At 38.3% G+C, this 16,073-nt stretch overlaps 1 pseudogene; it reads left to right on the top strand.

The window, feature by feature from the left end:
- Positions 1-13,192: 13,192 nt before the first annotated feature.
- On the top strand, positions 13,193-14,513 carry LOC116135857 (annotated as a pseudogene).
- Positions 14,514-16,073: the final 1,560 nt, after the last annotated feature.

Genomic DNA, 16,073 nt, shown 5'->3' with positions numbered 1-16,073 from the left:
GACATCGAACTTGACCTGTTAAGTGTTCTTTAAGGTCATGAGCTCCGACGGCTGACAAGACTTGTGATCTCCAGAAGCAATAATTGTCTCTATAATTATCTCTTGTTAGCTTTGGACTAATTACTTGAAGGCTAGACGAAAAGATTGAAGAGTAACCACTTGTTGAGATACCAAACATCTTCTCTGAGCTTATATTGAAGTTGTTGTTTCTAGAAATCTTTGCCATTGACATTAGTCTTTGGCTCTGATACCATGAAAAGGAATTGAAAGAAAAGACGAAATTCTAGAATACTTTGGAGAGAATTTTTATTATTGAACTTAACTGAATGAGTTTACACGATTGGGAATTTATATACAGAGTTGGAGAGACTGAGTGAGCTAAGAGCTGGAAGACACAATTACTGAGTACACAAAACCGACATCGTTCTTTGTGAGAGAAATATGAGAAACTACAAATTGGTCCCTCAATCTTTGAATATTGCTCTTTTCAGCCTCTTACCAACACGGTAAAATGGTTCAATTGCTTCTAATGCAAAACCTACGTCTAGTGTTATGTTATTGAGTGTATTTTAGATCAATGATCTGAGTTACAAAGAGTTATCCTAATGAGTTCTCTATTTCTCAGTCTCTATCTCTCAATCTCTATTTTCTTTGTCCTCTAGAAGTAAATTAGGGTTGGCTTTATATCACACTCGTTATAAGGTTGAGTTGGAAATAAACTCCAATTCAATAAAACAGGGAAGAGCGTCACCTTCAGCCTTGAATATAAGATGCATATCATGATATTTATATACCAATTGGGGATTTATCTGCTCCAGATTTCCTGCACAACATTTGGAAACAAAAACTATCGAGTTGTGACAATAATTGTTTTCAAATTAAACTATATTAACGTATTTAAAAAAACAAAACAAAAACAAAAATTGGGTGTGAAGAGTATTATTCTAAGTAGCAACAAGTTAGCTAATATAAGTTAGTTAATGTGGGTCTTCAGTGGTCTCCTTATAATTGGTGGGATTCTCTTTCTTAAGAGATTATCTGTATTTCCATCATCGGTATTCGCAAATGACTAATTTAGTTGATTTACATCAACTTGTATTTAATATTGTAGTTTCTTCTGCTTAAGCTAAAACAGATCGTGCATTTTGGTTTTGCTTCCTTTTATTTAGTTGATGTATGTTGTGTGTGATTTTGTCAGAAGTTTGGAGATCTCAGAAATTAGCAGAGTTGTAGTTCAACCTAGAATCAGCGCGATGCTCAACAAGTTCGACCTAGAATCAATTCGATCTAGAATAAGCTCGACTCAGCTAAACCTTGTTGCGGCAACAAATCTTAATAGTTGTTCGACAGATTAGAGGATAAGCATCAATCTCTGATACTTCGGAAGAGATAAGACCAACATCAACGGTAGCGTGATCTTTATAATCGCTGAAATCACAGGATTGCATACCAAGTTTGATCGCAATCCCAGATTTATCTCTCTTTCCTTACTAAAATCTTGTATAAATAACCCCTCAAACGATGAGAAAAGGGTTAGCAAATATTGTAGGATTGGGGAAGAGTTGGTGGTGAAGCATTATTCCTGAATACATTAATTTTAATGAATTTTTATTCACCTAGTTTTTCATCGCCTAATTGATTTTGCCCATCTTTCTGTTAATATCTAACACGATAAGGAATACATCTCATCAAAATTGAATAATAGTTTTAAGAAATAATCCATCATCTGTATATAATTTTATGACCGTTTTGTTATCGTTAGTTTAGCTTTTGAATGCTACATGGAGAGACAAAAGAGAAGGCAGTGAAAGAGTTAATAGAAGCATTGGAAAAAATAGAGGGAGAGTTCAAAGAAAAGAAGCATTTTGAAGGAGAGAGCATTGGGTATTTGGATTTGGTAGTTGAATCATTTGCTTACTGGCTACCTATCTAGGAAGAAGTTTGGTATGTGTAGATTTTCAACTAGGAGAAATTTCCAGCCATTACAGATTGGATGGCCAAGTTTCTCAACCACCTAGTTATCAAAGACAAACTACCACCCAAAGACAAGATGCATGCTTACTTCGAGGGCACAGGGAGGTCATATATAACTACTTCAACCCAAAGCCAGAGGATAATTAATGCTCAAATCAAGCTTGGAATGTATAAAATTGTTATTTAGAGTAACTGTTATTTTATGCTAAAAGTCTTGAATTGGTAATGAAAGAAATGGAGGTTGTTCTGGTAACTTAATGCTCTATATCTACTGTTTTCATCGTATCACGTGGTTCATGTCCCATAAGTAATCTAGCATCAACTTTAGTCAATATTAAGTATATCAATCTAAATTTGTTTTATCATATATATTCATTTTAAAAAATACAGTTATAGGATGATTAGATAGAACATTTTTTAAAGGTAGATCTAATGCTTGGAAACTCTGACCAGAGGAGAAGTCAGTTTCTAAGCTATAAGGATTGTCCACGGATTGTGAACGGGAATTGGGGATGTGGTGCTTTTGGAGGAGATCTTAGACTAAAGGCAATAGTTTAGTGGCTTTTGATGGATTATAGTAATTACGCCTTGATTTTAGAGTACTGTGATCATGGTATGATTTCTGAATTACTATGATTATGACTTGATTTGTGCAATTAAAGATTATCTGTTTTCCTGATTTCATGTAATTATGTATGCATTGTATTACCATACTTACATTTGTATCTTTGTCTAAATAGGACAAAGCCCATTACATAAAATAATATACAGAAGACTTTTTACATTTTCTTCTTTCTTTTAGGCATACTCTGACAACCTTTGTCTCTTCTCTTGCCACTTTTGCCACTCTTTTCCATCTCTGACATGGTATCAAAGCATCTCATCCTAATCCAGCTTCCGCTCTTCTAAATTTTTTTATGTCCCTGCAAAATCAAATAGATACTCAATTAGATTTCTTATCTAACCACTCTTTTTTGTCCCTGCAAAGACGCACAAATACTTGGTTAAAATTTATCAATCCTCTCAGAATCCAAATGACAACCAACCAAAACACAAACCCCACAACTCACAGATCAAAGCTCTCCCTTACAAGCCCAAAATGAACCCACTATTACTCCAGTGTTAGCCTCAAATCCCACATCTAGCCTCATTTCCACAAATGGCCCAAACCACACAACTGATCCAAACCAAACAATTGGCCCAAACACCATGACTAGCCCAAACATCACAATCATCTCAAATCCCACCTTTAGCCCAAACATCACAACTGGCCCAAAACCCATTTACAATTTCGAGCTACAATCTGAGACCATTCACCTTCCATATGCTTTCGGCCATTGCTCATCACTCTAAACAAGGGGATGTATTGTTTTTGGCAACCATAGATGGGTTAGAAATTGTTCTCATCAAGCAACAATTAACTGGATCTGAAAGTTATAGCACTTGGGCTTGCGATTTCAGATGAGCCCTCATGAACATAATAAAAAAAGGCTTTATATATGGCATTGTTCAAACACCAACTGAGATACATCTCCATCGTCACTGGAAGAGATGCAGCATGCTTGTTCACTCTTGGATAGGCAATTGCCCTTCCTCAAAAGTTGCGACCGGATTGCCACCCATAGAGATCGCAGTTGAAATGTGGAAGAACATACAAGAGATGTACGAGAAGCTATACTTGGTTAAGATTTTCACCATTCGGTAACTCGTCAAAATTAGCCAAGGCAACTTCACGGTTACAACTTATTTCAGCTAATTGTGTGCTGTGTGGAATGAACTAGATGCGGCTAAAGAAACCCTTGATAGGCCATTGGCGACTCTCTTTAAATATTAGCGAATTCGTGACTAACAACAACTGAGTTCTTTTCTTCTTGGCCTTAACGAGTCTTTTCTACCTTTTAGAATCCAAATCTTTGGCATCTCATCTCCACCTAGTCTTTGTCGCATTTTCCAGTTGGCCGTCCAAGAGGAGAGCCAACGAAAGGTTGCCATCGATAGTGCTCATTCTGGGAATGTTGTGGCTTTTACCAATGAATGAACGGTGTCCATCGTGCCGTCAATTGCTAAGAGAAATTTTTGGGTGAACGGCTAGGGTTATCCAATTTAGCTAAACACTCTTTTTTATATGACAACATGAAGGGTGGGGATCAAATCCCTTTATCCAACAGCCAGTAATTATAATCTCTCTTACAAAGATCTAATGGTCCATATGCTGCCACCTCACACATAGGTTTAACCAGGTCAAACAAGCCCAATGGGTCCAATGGGCTCAATTGGTCACATGGGCAATAGATCATCTAGGTCTAGATCCTTTAAAACTTGAAAAGGCAAAATGTATTGTGACTATTGCAAGAGACGAAATCATGCTTGAGAAAATTGCTAGAAATTACGTGGGGCTCCTAGTACTACCACCCAAGACAAAAGTGGAAATCCATTAGTTTATCAAGTTAACAATGTCTTTGCTAGAAACCAAATGACCACACCACTGATTAGCATGGAATAGTACAATCAACTGCTTCAGATGATGAATCAAATTCCACTAATGCCCTCGACTTCCTATGCAGGTACATCTTTCTATCTAAATTCTATTCAAGATGATATTTGAATTATTGATTCAAGGGCTAGTGATTATATCATTTCTAACGCAAATTTTTTCTCTCATTAATCCACTACATCGTCTATTTCCGTCCATTTGCCGAACAAAAATACTGCCCCAAGCACACGCATAGGAACTGTTCACCTCAATACAAAGTTAGTTCTTAAGGATGTACTTTTTGTTTCTACTTTCCATTTCAATCTTATTTATGTCTCCAAAATTTTCATTGATAATAACGGTCTCTTAAAATTCCTCCCTAACACATATGAATTTCATGACCCTTCGACTGGGACACTGATGGGCTTGAATAGAGTTAATAATGGTCTGTACTACTAAACCCCTGATGGTTTTAATGATTTTCAAAATTTACCCTCATGTATTACAAGTAATAAAATTGTTCATTGTAACACAAATATCAATAAAAATTTCTTCATTCTCTATCAAAGATGAGGTCACAATGCGTCTATTCTTCAACCAAAATGTCCAATTTGCCCTCTAACGAAACCGTCTCACATCACCTTTCCCCACAACACATCTACTACCACACAACCATTTGCCTTACTCCATCTTCATATCTGGGGCCTCTATCACATTCCTAATCATGATGGATAAAGATTTTTCGGTACAATTGTTGATAATTTCTCTTAGGGAACATGAGTTTTTCTAATATAGTAAAAAACACAAACTCTCACCCATTTTAGTAATTTTTTATCCATGGTCACAACTTAGTTCAAGAAATTAGTCCAACGGGCTGGGACTAATAATGCTCGTGAATTTTTTAATTATTAGTGTTCATCACTCTTTTTGTCCCTTGGGATCTTTCACGAAAGCTCATGTACCTATACTCCTCAGTAGAATGGGGTAGTGGAAAGAAAACACAAACATCTATTAGAAGTAGCCCAAGCCCTTAAACACCAAGTCAATATTCCAATTAAATTTTGGGGAGAATGTATGATCACAGCCACTTACTTGATCAATCGCATGCCAAATTGAGTTCTTGATGGTAAGACTCTTTATGAAATATTATTTGGCAAGAAACCCGACAACAACCATCTATGACTTTTGGCTGTCTCTGTTACTTTACTATTGTTAGGTCACGAGACAAATTCGGACTTTGAGCCACTTGGTTCTTTTTATGGGATACCCAATGTTGCAAAAGAGATATCGCCTATACGATCTAGTTGAAAACAAATTTCTCATATCTTGAGATGTTGTTTTCCATGAAGACAGTTTTCCCTTTATTCACAATGATGCCAGTTTAAGCTCCTCTCAACTGCCACTAGTATTTCTGGAAGATGACTCTCTAACATGACCTCTTATTACCATGCTACCTACTAGTGACACCAGTCTACCCTTAATATATTCTCAAACACCTCAAAATAGTGCACCTAACTCTCTACAAGCTAAGTCATTTCCTTCTATAGACATTCCATTTGACACTCTTCCAGAATCTCTAGTGCCACCTCCAATTCTTCCTCAACGGCGGTCCAACTGTGCCATTTTACCACCTATATGGACATCTGATTACATTTGTCCCACCATACTCAGTTCATCAGGTACACCTTATCCAACCTCAAATTATGTCACCTATGACCATCTCTCTTCTAAACACAAGGGATGTATCCATCAGATCTCTGTTGACCGTGAACCCACAAGCTATTCAAATGTTGTTCAACACACTCACTGGTAGCAAGCTATGGCAAATGAACTTATTGCTTTGGTTCATAATCATACATGGGATTTGGTACCTTACCCTTCTCATTGTAAACCCATTGGCTGCAAATGGGTATACAAAGTCAAATATCCTAATGATGGTTCCATCGAACTATATAAAGCTCGGTTAGTTGCAAAGAGTTTCACTCAACGGGAATGATTTGATTACGAAGAAACATTCTCACTTGTTGCCAAACATGTTACCGTAACTCAATTGCATCTGTTCGAGACTGGTCCCTACATCAAATGGATGTTCACAAAGCCTTCCTTGATGGTGATCTAAATGAAAAAATATATATAGACCCTTCCTCCCGGACTTTGCAGACCAGGGGGGGGGGGGGGGAATAGTATGTCGTCTATGCAAGCCTCTTTATGGTCTAAAACAAGCATTTAGATAGTGAAATGAAAAGTTTACAGAAGCTCTTACAAATATAGGATTTGTCCAATCCAAGCACGATTATGACTTTTGCTCTTGGTGTAAAGGTAAATCTTTCATTGCACTCATCATTTATGTCAGTGACATTTTAATCATAGGAAATGATGAAGTAGGCATCAAGAGGTTAAAAGAGCATCTCAATAGGCATTTTCGAATAAAAAATCTAGGCGAACCAAAATATTTTCTGAGAACTGAAATTGCAAGATCTTCAGCAATCATTTTCCCTAAGTCAATGAAAATATCTCCTAGAACTTATATCAGATTCTAGGCTAGCGGCATGCAAATAACCAAGTGTCATTTCGGTCAAGAGTATGATAATGGGATTTCATCTTCAGAAATGGATCCATCACTAGAGGGTCCTTCACATTATTAAGGACTCGTAGGGAAAATGATTTATCTCACAATGACACAACCAGACATCAACTATGTGATTCATATTCTCAGTGAATTCATGCATGGGCCGAAGCAATCTCACATGGATGAAGCGATAAAAGTACTGAAATACGTAAACGGGTGTCCTGGCCTGGGACTTCTTTTACGTTGGGATGGAAATTTGGATATCATGACATATTGTGATTTTGATTGGACCACATGTCCTATGACAAGAAAATCTCTCACTGACTTCTGTATAAAGCTTGGAGGAGCTCTAATCTCCTGGAAAACAAAGCAACAATCGATGATATCTCTTTCATCAGCAGAGGCTGAATATAGAGCCATGGCCAAAAGCACATGTAAAATCACCTAGATTCTTGGGTTACCAGGAGATTTGGAGGTTCAAGTAAAAAGGCCTGTTCACTTATACTATGATAACAAGGCTACAAACGACATTAGCAAATCCAGTGTTTCATGAGAGAGCAAAACACATAGAGATCAATTGTCACTTCATTAGAGGAAAAATTCAAGAAGGGATAATCAACACTCTGCACATTCGTACCTTAGAGCAATCGATGGATATCTTTACAAAACCGCTATGCAACAAACAACACTCTCATTTTCTTCACAAGCTTGGAGTTTATTACATATACAATCCACAAGCTAGAGGGGGAGTGATGGATTACTTGATTCCAGAGTGTTGTGGTCATGGTATGATTTCTGAATTACTATGATTATGGGTTGATTTGTGCAATTACGGATTATCTGTTTTCTTGATTTAATGTAATTATGTATCCATTGTATTACCATACTTACATTTGTATCTTTGAATAAATAGGATAAAGTCCATTACATAAAATGATATACCGAAAACTTCTTTACATTTTCTTCTTTCTTTTAGGCATACTCTGTCAGCCTTTTGTCTCTTCTCTTGCCGCTCTTTTCCAACTCTGACAGCTTGTTGCTTCACAGGTAATTATGCTTTATTAGAATGCTGCATAAGACAATGTTGTTGTTTGAGTATATTCTCGAGTTAGTAGAAATAAAATAAAGGGTGTTAGGGCCAAAAATTGTCTTGGGCTTGACGGGGCCCATTAACGAAATAAACATGTCACGGCTCAAAGCCTCAACCCAATCCTGATTGGGCCCACGCTTAAAATCACCTTGCGACCTACCCACTCTATGAGTTGGGCTATCCTATAAGTTAAGCTAAACTGGGTTTCAGCCCATTAGCCTGCAACAGAGTATAAATAGGAAATCAGAATCTCATTCTATTTCCTCTTCTACTAAGATTTCAAATCTCACTCAAACTATTAAACTTGATCTGATAAGGTCAAGAAATCATATCTCTTTCATGATAGGGATTATCTCCCAAAATAGGACTTAGTGTCCTACTAAGATTCCAACTCTTATTTAAACTATTAAACTTAATCTGATAAGGTTAAGAAATCATATCTCTTTTATGATAGGGATTATCTCCCAAAAGAGGACTCAATGTCCTACTAGGATTCCAACCCCTTAGGTTCACTATAAAAACAGAGGCTTGCCCTCTCATTAAGCTGCAACCTCTCTCTAGTCAATCTACACCACTCAAAACCATCTATTTGCTCATGAGTTCTTGCTCCCAAACCCACGCCTCCGCCGTAGTCCTAGCCCCGACAAGACTCCTGGTAATTCTCTTCTCCTTATTCTTATTAAATCTCTTTCAGCCTTGCTGACTTGAGCGTCGGAGTGCCTACGGCAAACCCCACCCTGGTGTTTTTTCGGAAGCTTCACGCTTGCCCTTTCATGTGTGCAGGTCAATGGATTGTCAGTGACCTCAATCTCACGGATCATACCCTATTTTCATGACGGTAGATTTTTTGCATCTAGTTTGGCGCCCACCGTGGGACCTGGCAATTATCTGCCAATGACAACTTGCAACATGAAGGAGCACAAAACTCATTTGACTGACATCGTTAATCAGAAATTTTAAATCATGATAAGAAAGTTTTATTTACTTTTCTCCATTTAAATTCTTGGAAGTATTTAGGAATCATTCACATATCATATTATATATCATATTATATTTTTTCAGTATGAAGCATAATTTTTGAAGCATTAGACGCATCTCCCATGTTATTATTTGTTCATGCACCGCTTTAAACATTGATCACGTTTTGGGACTTTGTACATCAGTGCATGTTTATTGCTTATTTGGAAGGTATATCATTGTTTTAATGTATCCTTGTATGTCTTGGGCATGTTTTAGATGTTTAAAACATCTTTCCACAACTGACTTCGAGCCAAAACCAAAACCCTTGTGTAGCTTCATTCGACTTTGCAATTTATTCTAAACCCATGGAGCCATGAAGGTATCGCATATCTTGAAACCCCCTTGCAAAAACAATTTTGCTTCTTTCCAAACACAAGAAAAAACAAAAAGAAATTCATAGCCAGTCCGTTTGTTCTTCAGAAGTGCACAATCACCCCATATTTCACCAACACAACTTGTCACTTTTCGAAATTCCTCCAAAATACAAATCCCAGCACAAACAACAACCAAGCAATTCCAAGCACTGGAAATCCTTCAAAAATTGCTCATCCCATCTTTTACAGAGACTGCCAAAAAAAAAAAAAAAAAGTCAAAGAATGTCAAACTCGCCTTCACAACCCGAAACCCATATTCCAGAGAAGCCCGCTCTTTCTTCCTTTGCAAATTACCAAAAATCGCCTCCTTCTTCTGTCAAACGAAGAAAATTCATGAAACCCATTCAGCCTCCTTCGAATCCAATATCAAAACTCCCCAGAATCGCTCGAACACTTCAACACCTTTTGGAATTCAAAAAGAGTCAGAGAAAAAGCAAAAGAATAGGAACTTTACCAGAAATCTCGAGATGCATCTAGGAAATCTTCAGCCAGAATTCTCTCTCAAATTTTCTTTCCAAAGAAAAATAAAGGAGCCCTCTTTCAAAGCAAAAAGAAACAAAGGAAAGAGAATGGTTTTGAAAGTCAAAGTTGAAACACCTTTTTATGCCATTCAATGCACACACATTTCAAAAATGCCACATGTCAAAACTTTGGAGCTTTTCATTCCCATCTCTTGCGCGATTAATCCAAATTCCCCGTGTCATGCCCACATGCTTTGATACTCTTTGACAAAGAGGCCAAATGAATCAAAGATTTACATGAAAATTGTTTTCCTTGCCCAAATTGAGACAGTCAACAGCACCCCTTAGTCCTGCCTGGCCAATAGTCGTTAAGTAACAGACTATACACCTCCCTTAGGTCACCACTCACTAGTCAATGTTAGCATCACCTGAAACTTGTTCGGCTCTTCCTCCACGAACACCTACTCATTGAGCTCCTTTGGCTTGGCCAGACGTAAAAGTTCCTTTCAGCCCCACATGTCAAATGGTGTTTTACACCAAACATTTGGCAGTCATGTATCAATCACGTAAATTAGAACATTCCAGATTTTTCTCCATTAGGTTCCATAAGCCACACTCGACCTTGTTCCCTCATTCCATTCATATACCTTCACTTCTCCATTTGGCTCAGCTCACATAACCAAGCCAGACCATAAAATGCCAGTATGGAGAGAATAAAGACGACATCCACTTGGTCTACTACGCACCAGCCACGTAGCGGGTTCTGAAATTGCTTGTTTCATCCCACACGCTCAATCGATCACCTCGTCCCATGTTGTCAAATGCTATCCTCGTTCAGCAAGCATGGTGGCAACACTTGAAGGGGGTATGTGTCATTATCTCCTTTTAACTACCACTCCATTTGGTTAAATATTTCTTTATTCGGCCCATTACTTAAATACATACAGCCTAGTTATCCATTTAGCTCACTCTTCATTCAATCCATAACACGTGCACATCATGCATATTGACTCTCAATTTGGCTCTTTGCTTAAAACATGCGCCATGCAAGTCACTGCTCCAGCTTCAATCAAAAGGTTTCAACTACAAGTCGGTCACGCGGACTTGACCGCAAGCTCCATACAAGCTCTACTTGGCATACACCTTTAAATCGGTATGCCCGATAACGTACGGACACCTTCAAATCGGCCTGCCCGATAAACTTACGGATACCTTCAAATCGGCCGCCCGATAACGTACGGAACCTTCAAATCGGCCTGCCCGATAACGTATGGATACCTTCAAATCGCGCTGCCCGATAGACGTACATACACCTTCAAATCGGCCTGCCCGATAAACGTACGGACACCTTCAATCAGCCGGCCCGATAAACGTATGGACACCTTCAATCGCCTGCCCAATAACGTACGGACACTTCAAATCGGCCTGCCCGATAAACGTACGGACACCTTCAATCGTCGCCCCGATAAACGTACGGACACCTTCAATCGGCCCCCGATAAACGTACGACACCTTCAAATCGCGCCCAAAGACACCTCAATCGGCTGCCAAAACGTAGGACAACCTTCAGATTGGCCTGCCCTAAAACGTACATACACTTTCAAATCGCCCTGCCGATAAACTTACGGACACCTTCAAATCGGCCGGCCCAATAAACGTACGGACACCTTCAAATCGGTCTACCCGATAAAGTATGGACACCTTCAATCGGCCTGCCCTATAAACTACGACACCTTCAAATCGCCACGCCGATAACGTACGACACCTTCAATCGGCCTGCCCGATAAACTTATGGACACCTTCAAATCGCCCGCCCGATAAATGTACGGACACTTTCAAATCGGCCCTTCAAATCGACCTGCCCGATAAACGTACGGACACCTTCAAATCGACCTGCCTGATAAATGTACGGACACACTTCAAATCGGCCTGCCCGATAAACATACGACACCTTCAAATCGGCCACGTCGATAACGTACGGACACCTTCAAATCAACTTCCCGATAAAACGTAGCGACACCTTCAAATCGACCACGCCGATAAACGTACGGACACCTTCAAATCAGCCTGCTTATAACGTACGTACACTTCGGATCGGCCTTGCCCGACCACAGTTTACACCTTCGGATCGACCCTGCTCGATCCACGGATTTACACCTTCTACGGATTTACACTTCGGATTGAGCTTGCTCGATCCATCGATTTCACCTTCGGATCGCCCTGCTCGATCCAGGATTTGCACCTTCGATTGCCCTGCCCTTCCATAAAGCTACACATTCAGTCAGCCAGACTGGTTGAAGGGTTCTTGCACCTCAAATCGCCAATTCATCGACCCAATCCACACAACGATCCATCCGACCTAACGAGCTGCTTCACTAATCCCTCAGTCTGCACTCATTCGATTTAATCTACTCTCTAAGCTAAATACTCTTTAACTTAGAGAGTGGGGGCTAACTGTTAGGGCCAAAAATCGTCTTAGGCTTGACGAGCCCCTTACCAATAAACATCACGGCTCAAAGCCTCAACCCAATCCTGATTGGGCCCCGCTTAAAATCACCTTGCGACCTACCCACTCTATGATTGGGCTATCCTATAAGTTAAGCTAAACTGGGTTTCAGCCCATTAGCCTGCAACAGAGTATAAATAGGAAATCAGAATCTCATTCTATTTCCTCTTCTACTAAGATTTCAAATCTCACTCAACTATTAAACTTGATCTGATAAGTCAAGAAATCATATCTCTTTCAGATAGGGATTATCTCCCAAAATAGGATTTAGTGTCCTACTAAGATTCCAACTCTTATTTAAACATTAAACTTAATCTGATAAGGTTAAGAAATCTATTTCTTTTATATAGGAGTATCTCCCAAAAGAGGACTCAATGTCCTACTAGGATTCCCCCCCTTAGGTTCACTATAAACAGAGGCTTGCCCTCTCATTAAGCATACATCTCTCATAGTCATCTACACCACTCAAAACCATCTATTTGCTCATGAGTTCTTGCTCCTAAGAACCCGCCCTCCGCCGTAGTCCTAGCCTCCTACAAGACTCCTGGTAATTCTTCTTCTCCTTAATTCTTATTAAATCTCTTTCAGCCTTGCTGACTTGAGCGTCAGAGTGCCTACGGCAAACACCACCTTGGTGTTTTCCGGAAGCTTCACGCTTGCCCTTTCATGTGTGCAGGTCTAACTGATTGTCAGTATCTCAACCTTACGGGATCACACCTATTTTCATGAGGTAATTTTTTGCATCTACAAAGGGACAGGTATTTGAGCCTTGCAATGTCAATCATTTTCATAACATAAAAAGCACTTTTTTGTGTGTTTATAAACATGAATAGGACGAGTGCGATTACGTCCATACACCTTGAAATTTGTTTAAAATGCTTAAAGCACAAAAGATTTTTATAATGGGGAATCACCTGATACATCACCTTCAAGTCAACTTAAAATTGCTATAATAAAAGTACCATCTTCAATCCCTTTGAAATCTTGTTAACATCTTTATACACCCTCTTCTTCAGAATTTTAAATTATAGAAGTGACTTGTGCTCGAAGTATAGATCATTCTTACTTTCCCAGTCAAAATTTGCTTCTGACTTTTTTTATATAATTTCTAAAGATGGATGATTATGTGTATAAAGCACTGGCACTCTCACGAACAGAAGCAGGAAAGTATGGCAAAAGGATGAAGCTTTGGGGTTTTGGGCTAGCCCATGTGTGTATAGGTAGAATGGGCACTGAAGCTAAAGGGTGTTGATTATGATTACTTAGAAAAGATATCTTTAACAAGAGCACGAGGCTCATGGAGCTGAACCCAGTCCACAAGAAGGTTCCTGTGCTTGTTCATGGAAGAAAGTAACCCCTGAGTCGTATGTTTTCTCGGTATATCGATGAGACTTGGGAACAAAATCCCCTGCTGCCTAAGATCCTCATGAAAGAGCCATGGCACGTTTCTGGCCAAATGGATGAGAAAAGTAAATATTTCTGTTCCTCTGTTTTTCTCTGTTTTACTGCATTTTGGCTCACTATTTTGTTTGTAACTTTGCGCGTTGGTGTAGCTTTTGAGAGCTTCATGGAAGGCAATGTGGTCGAAAGGAGAGGAAAAAGCGAAGGCAGTTGAAGAATCAATAGAAGCCTTGGAAAAGATCGAGGGAGAGCTCAAAGAAAAGAAGTACTTTGAAGCAGAGGGGATTGGGTATTTGGATCTGGCATTTGGGTGGATCGCTTACTGGCTACCCGTTTGGGAAAAAGTTGGGTCTATGCAGCTTATGAAGGAAGAGAAATTTCCAGCCATTACATCTTGGATCAGCAAATTTCTCAGCCACCCAGTGATTAAAGACAAGTTACCACCGAGGGACGAGATGGTCGTTTACTTTGAAGAGCGCAGGGAAGTCATTTATAACCGCTATTACCCAAAGCAAAAGGAGAATTAATTAATGTTTTCAGTCAATGAAATGGATTATATAAAGCTTGAAATGCAATAAAATTTCCGTTTGGGAATGTGAACTTGTATTATTATTGGAAGAAAGGGGTGTTGTATAATTATATGAATTTCAAGAAAGAATATGTTGTATTTAGAGGTGGGAATTTGGGCCCGGACTAAAAAAACCCTCTCAAAAAACTGGGCTGTCCCAAAACTAGACCAGACCCATGGAGGAGGGCCGGATCCCAGGTTCGGTCCCTCCTCCAAGGCCCGTGTTTAAATTTCCGATTTGCATCATTGTTCAGTATATTGCTCAACTTGCTTGATATTGCCAATTACTTAAATTTAAAACCAAAAAGTGCCCATCATTGGAGTTGTCCAGCCGAATTCCTATTTATCAACAAATGACGGCAATGGGTATTGGCTAAAAGTTCTAATGGGTATTTTGCTGAAAGGTAAACATTTTAATATTTGGTAAAGGATTGAGATTGACTAACCTTAATATTATAAATATTGCCATTTGCATATAAATACAAAATCAAGTGCGTAAATTAATTTCTTGTACTTATTCTAAAATATATTCCAAAAATTGCATCTCAAATGATGCATTATCATTTATGACATTGTCATATCTAACATATTATTAATTTAACATCATTTACAATGTGATTTTTTTAATATATTTTAAGATGAGTAAAATTATTCTAATTAAATAATAGCATGGATAATTACCCAACAACTACATAGTATTTGAAAAGGAGCATTGATTAAGGTCTAGATGAACAAGTTGCTATTTAAATCCTTTGTTGTTTAATCTTCCAAAGAAGTATGATTGACCAGGTTCGGGCCCAGGGTCTTAAATTATAATAATAAATAAATCAAAGAAAGAATTTTATAATACATATATCTACACGCGTCATTATCTCATTGGAGAGTCTAGTTACGTTACAAAATCTAATTGGTCCGTCGCATAAGAGTTAAGACATCATCTATGTAAGGTGTAATATTGTCCACACGCCGCCTCAACTTAACCTTAGTATTCAATTAGTCAAAATTGCCGTCCGGTGACTTTTGTATATATCTCGTCAGTTATAATTCTATCCTAAAATTTTGCTCACCGCTAGTTGATATGATTTTTTCCAACTAGATTTACGATAAATTTGGTCGAAAAAAGTTATATCAGCATATTATTTGTTAGATTCAATCAATAATACATCATTATGTTAGATTCTGATCACCTTTCAACGATGGTGGCTAAAATCTAGCAAATATAGATAGATAAGAGTATTTTTGTCAATTTTTAAACATTTTTTTTTTGTTAGGAATTTAGTTAAATTTACAAACTTAGAGAGTTTGAAAATAATTGAATAAAATTCAGGCCCGACTTAACCCTTAGGCAGGTAAGGCACCTGCCTAGGCCCCAAAAAAAAGGTGTTAAAAAGGGGGCCCTAATATTATATTTTAAAGTATTTTTTAATATATTTATAATTTTTTCAATTTTCATCGATCCCACCATTTACTCGTCTATGCCTACCTTTACCCAAAATGATTTTTTTAAGCGTTTTTTTAATATAATTATAATTTCTCAATTCCCATCAATTCCCCTATCCGTCCAATCAATCATGTCTATCTCTTAAACTTAAAACACAAATGACGGCTCACTTTTCCGTTGCAAATTGAAACACTTT

This window comes from Pistacia vera, unplaced genomic scaffold (genome assembly GCF_008641045.1).
Source record: "Pistacia vera cultivar Batoury unplaced genomic scaffold, PisVer_v2 Contig304, whole genome shotgun sequence".
Taxonomy (NCBI): Eukaryota; Viridiplantae; Streptophyta; class Magnoliopsida; order Sapindales; family Anacardiaceae; genus Pistacia; species Pistacia vera.
The sequence above is the reverse complement of the archived record's forward strand: the minus strand, read 5'-3'. Positions and strand labels throughout refer to the sequence as shown.